This window comes from Myripristis murdjan, chromosome 12 (genome assembly GCF_902150065.1).
Source record: "Myripristis murdjan chromosome 12, fMyrMur1.1, whole genome shotgun sequence".
Taxonomy (NCBI): domain Eukaryota; kingdom Metazoa; phylum Chordata; class Actinopteri; order Holocentriformes; family Holocentridae; genus Myripristis; species Myripristis murdjan.
In genome coordinates, this window is record NC_043991.1 from 5,452,902 (window position 1) to 5,458,901 (window position 6,000).

Here is a 6,000-nt window from a genome sequence, read left to right on the forward strand (position 1 = left end):
GTGTTTCCAATTTTTTGTCCTCCCTATATATAATTGATGAGGGGGGACAGAATAGTTGAAACAGCTCTCAATAAAATGCAGTCCAGTACAACAGCATAGAATTGAATGAACACCTCTATTACTGTGACAAAAAGAAAACCTGAGCATTATAGGCAACAGGAAAGGAACAGTTGGATTAGGTTGGATTAGATTACATTAGATTAGCAGGTGGAGCGGATAAAGTGGCCAGTGAGTGTCATCAACATGATGGTGATGATCTTTTTTTTTTTTTTTTTTTTTTTTTTTTTATATATATATATATATATATATATATATATATATATATATATACAAGAATCCTTTTCTATCAAGTCCTACCCAGTCCAAAAAAAAAAAAAAAAAAAAAAAAATCAGTTTAAAATAGTAGACTTAAATTTCACTGATCACAAGTGCCAAAAATAATCAATAAAAATAAGAAATAATTCATACATACATACATAATTAAGTTTGGTGGTACAAATTTCACTCCATATACCTGCTTCTCTTTTTGTTGGCTTTGGAGGAGACACTTGGTGTACTAACTGTGTGATGGTGGTGAAAAAAACAAACAAACAAACAAACAAAACAAAACAAACAAATAAACAAAAACAAAAAAAAAAAAAAACAGCAAACAGCGGGGATGATAGCCTTGATCATAAAACAAACCTGTGTTTCCTCTACTTTGTTTAAAAAAAAAAAAAAAGCTCCATCCTCGCCTATTCCTCACCTCCAGTCGTCTGTTCTGTGTCAAAGACTTGCACTTGAAAGATGAGCCAGATATGAGTTTAGTGCATATCTGACAAAAGAAACAGGGTTCCTGAATTCTTCTTCTTCTTCTTTTTTTTTTTTTAATTGCATTTTCATGATTTGTTGATAATGCTTTCATGAAATGTAATGACATTGACAGGGTTTGGGGGGGAAAAAAAGGAATGTATGAAAAGTGAAGCCGGCAATAGGTTCATATTCAATTTCTTTTGTTCCAAAGTTGTTTTATGCATAGATTCTGCATCAGTTATTTGCAAAGTTTAAATTATATGGTGTTATACAGTCCCAATACCAAATCATTCAATTGTGAATGGGTGTAGTGTCTCTTAACGCTGTAGCTCTTTTGTACTTTGATCCATTTATAGGTAATTTATAAATGTTTCTACTTGATTTTAAGACAGCCTTTTTTTAGTGCACTGAGATTTCCTCTCCCTGTAAAAGAGTGCAAGCATTCTCCATAGTGTCCTTTGAAATCAGACGTATCAGTCCACCGTATGTGCTTGCTCTGTGAATCAAAGATACAAAAAAAAATAACAACTAAAAAGACCAAAAAAAAAAAAAAGAGAAGTCATTGGACAATATTTATGGTGATTAATTCTGTGTGAGTGTGCATGTGCAAAAAAAAAAAAAAAAAAAAAAAAAAAAAAAAATACAAATTTTATAACCAAATTAAATTTGATATTTTTTAGAAAATCACCGTCTACGTTCGTTTGTATATGTCATGACTTTGATGTTTTATTGTAGCAAGAAGATTGCACTTAGGCCTATTGTATTAAATTGTATTTGTATTAAATTGTATTAGGCCTGTTGTATTAAATAGGCCTGTTTAGGGAATTTCAGGGAATCGTGTCAAATGAGAGCTACAGCTTTTCACTGTCACTCATAAACCCCTTACCTCTCTGGTTTGTAATAAACACTGCACTTTGGTAAGGTGCCTATTTTTACTTTTTTTTTTTTAGAGTGACTAAAGGTTAAAACATTTAGACAGGAACATGATAGTCAGTCCCATGTTCAATTATGTGTCATAAGTTGTTGCACCAATTTTCAGGTTGTTACCATTTGTTATACAGATTTACTGCAAAATTTTACCATTTTCGACCACTTGAGAATTAATAAAAAATGGTCAAAAATTCCTCTATAATACCACATTAGGACACCAAGACCTTGAGAAACACCACAGAAAAATTCATGCTTTGATTTGGTGTCAAAAAATTTTCACATTCGGAGAGTTCTGTAAGAATTGCATTTTTCAGCGAGCACCCTGTTCTGGAAATGTGTCACAAACTCCTCCTTTATTGTCAGTCTACCTGGGAAACCAGACGTCCTCTGAACAGCCTCGCTGTCTAGTTTGTGGCTGTAAAGTTTCATGAGGCTGTGATTATCCTAGAGAGGTTATTATAGGTCATTTTTATAGTGACGTATAAAATGAAATGGCTGCTACAGGGGCGAACATCATCACACATGAATCAAATGTGGCTCATTGAATCCACAAGAGTCTCAGCTTTCCAGTCAAAGCCAACTGATGCAACTCCAAGACTGTTTAGGCTCCAGTCTGCACAAACACACCATTTTACAACAGGCCACAAGAAGAACACATGTGGACTGCAGGGTTTGTGGCCCAAACTGCATGGGATTAGCAGAAGGTGGGCGTGTCTGCAAAGGGGAGAGCTGTGGCTGCCCAGAGAACCCATTTTCATTCACATCTGGAGGTCAGAGGTCAAGGGACCCCTTTGAAAATAGCCATGCCAGTTTTTCCCTCACCTAAATGTAGCTGAACTTTGGGGCAATGTTTACCCAGCTTGCCTCTAAAGACATTTTTTTTTTTCTGATTCTGATTCTTCAGTGAGTCGGCTGGAGCATTAAGGGGTTAAGCAACATTAGAGCTCTGCTAATTTGAGAACCCACTATGCAGACATTTAGTCCTTTTTTTCCTGCACTGACACAGAGAACCAGGGAAATACAATTTTAAAATCACAGACTGGCCTCGTGGTTAAAAAGAGACCATCCTTCAGCCGACTTCAGCCGTCCTTCTCAAGTGTCCTTGAGCTAGTTCCCGAACTGGAGCGCCGCTCTGAAGCCGACCCTGCGCTCAGACCTCCCCGGAGGGGTTCAAGGGAAAAGAAAATTTCCCTCTAGGAATCAAGCAAGTATCACATTCTCATCATTATTATTATTTAAAGGGATGTAATTGATGTATAATTGATGTCACATTTCAATTTAGAGAGGTTCTAGATGGCAGCGATATGGCCTAAATTTCATGTCACTTCCATATCCTGAAAAATAATGACACTCATTAACATTTTTTGTTCAATCTAAAAATAGTAGAGGTTGTCGTACATTACCACAATATCACAAAAACTCATCTTAGAGAAGACATTTTAGAGTTGACAGTAAGTGTAACTGCTGTCAGTCCTCTCTCTTTTCTATCTGTACACAGTTTATAAAACCCCTGTTGAATCTCTTTTACAATGTTGATTCAATGATGAGCGTTTTATGGTTACAAGCATTTCAAGCCCATTTTATTCACCATAAAAGGAAAAATCTTCGTCATAGGAAAACTTTCAAAACTAATGAATGATTTCTGTCGCTGAGCTCAGTAACTATGAACTGACAAGTTACAGGGGCAATGGCTGAGCCTTGACCAGGACCAAAGGCTTAGATCATGATGCAAACAAAGAGATTACTGATACAGATGGATCAATACACACAGATAATGAAAATATAGATACTGTCCCTCTCAGACAGATGACACATTAATATTTACAGGTGTTCATTTCACAGTCACACACTCACCTGGGGGATACAGGCTCTTTCTGACTGGTTCCCCCCGTCATGACCTAACTGACTGACTAATCCTGACCTTAACCTAACCCTAACCCTAACTTGAAACCCACACAAGCCCCAGTGGCACAGTGGGTAGTGTCTCTGCTTGCAATGCAGGAGACCAGGGTTCAACTCCCTACCTGGGCAAGAGCGATAACGCTACACAACCCACAAACAGCATAGGGCTGATGGTTTAACACATGGCCGCGCGGTGGCAAGGGTGGCAAGCACATTCAGAGTTTCTTCTGCGACCCTTACCTAACCTAACCTTAACCGCTGAGCCAAGATCAGCACTCAAATGCCTTTGGCACACTTGGAAAACAAAATTTGGCCCTTGGTGATGGATTTTTATAGCATAGAATTGGCATCTTGGATTCTATGCAGCCTACTATTAAACATGAAAATAACAATAAAAATATGCACACAAACATAACACAAACATGTACAACTTTAAAGCTAAATAAATGTCTGATTACTGACAAAATTTAATTCTTTATTATAGGATTTTGTTATTGGACATGGTAACAATTTTCACCACGGTATGTCCAGTTACTCAGTTCTTATGGGCAATATTTTCATGTTAGCTTAGCATAAAGACTTGAAGTCTATGTTAGTCATTAGCCTAGCTCCGTCAAGTGAAAAAAATAAACCTTATATTACATATATTACATGTATATTACTTTACATAGTGTATTTTATGTATACACATGTATTTAAAATACTTATAAAAGATGTCTTTTAAAAAAAAAGAAACTCTTTTTAAAATAAATCCAGGAAGAATATTTCAGATCCACATAACACACTGTGTAAATGAAACATTTCATTAAGACAGCTAGGCTAATGACTCCTATAGACTTTAAGTCTTTATGCTAAGCTAACATAAAATGCTACCCATAGGAACTGAACCAGTGGACGTACAGAGGTGAAAATGGTATCAAACAACTTGTCTCAGTCTGGGGAAGTCAGAAAAAGGGTATTTTGCCCAAAATGTTAGTGTATTCCTTGAAGGAGAGGACACTACAATCCTGACAAATTACATGAAGTCATATTTAAAGCAGGTAAGATGAAGATCTATTTTACAAGTTTAGAGCGAGTATTCATTTAATTTTCCAACATATACTAATAGTACTAGAAAAAATTTGTTGTTGCTCTAAAACTTGGAATTAAAAAAACAAAAACAAAAACAAATGAGCGTTGTTTCATGAGAAGTTAAGTCATGTCGAATCCTCCTGGACCTCCAGTGGATCCCTGTGATCCTTTAAGTGCAGGACATGATCAAATAAACTGCAGCGGCTCGTTCTCCACAGACAGATTCATCCTCTATGAGCATGCAGATTAGTCGTGATACTACCACAGTGTTTGAGGCCCGTCAATATCACACTGTGACCGGCTGCAGATGCAGAGCTCAGTCTGGCTGCTGGGCTCCGGCTTGTTTTTCTGTCAAAACAAAACCGTGTTGCTCACAGCCATCTGCAGAGGAAGTGGCTTATCTTCTTGTCAAAGCCCTCTGCAGTAGACAGTGGGACTTCATAGACTAATAGGGGCCACATAGGGGTCTAATAGATGTTATGACTTGGCTCTTGGCCACAACAGAAATGGAGACACACACACACACACACACACACACACACACACACACAGCTTGAGGGAAAATCACCAAACAAAGCTAAACCCAGGAAAAGAGCTTAACCACAATATAGAAAGGGATGTGTCGGTCAGTAGATCACAGTTTGTTACTGAGTGGATGAGTGGAGAGGAGGCTGATATCGATGCTGAGCGGTGAGAAAATAAAACAAAAGACAACTGCAAAAAAAAAAAAAAAAAAAAAAAAAAAAGCTATAAGCCATCTTCCACGAGTGCATCAAAAATGCCCCCTGTTAAATTCAATGTATTATTCACTCATCCAAGCTGATCATTTTCATCCTTTTGTTTGCTAAACTTTGTCAAATAAACATATTTTATGTACACAACAATGACTCATAATATAAAATATGGTTATTTGTGTAACATGTTTTAAAATGTATTTAACTAGTGGATGTCAGGTACACTTACCATCAAATCAAACTGGCCACCCACCTTCAGTATGGGCTCGCAGACTGAATCTGTGCTCAGGCTGCAGGTGATTAGGCAGGTACCGTGAGCATCGACCTGTCTCATATCCTACAAAACATTCTCTAAACCTCTCATAATGTTAGCAAGCTGTTTTGAACAGTACCATACAAATAAACTATTACTTAACACCATGTACATGTGGTGTTAGCTGGCTGTATGGAAAGGCTGATTTGATGATTTGACTTCTACAACCTGTGGTGATAAATGTGCAATGATATGCAATTCTTACCAGTTTAGTGCCATGAAGACTGACATTTGAAGTGTGCTCAATAGTAAACAGGC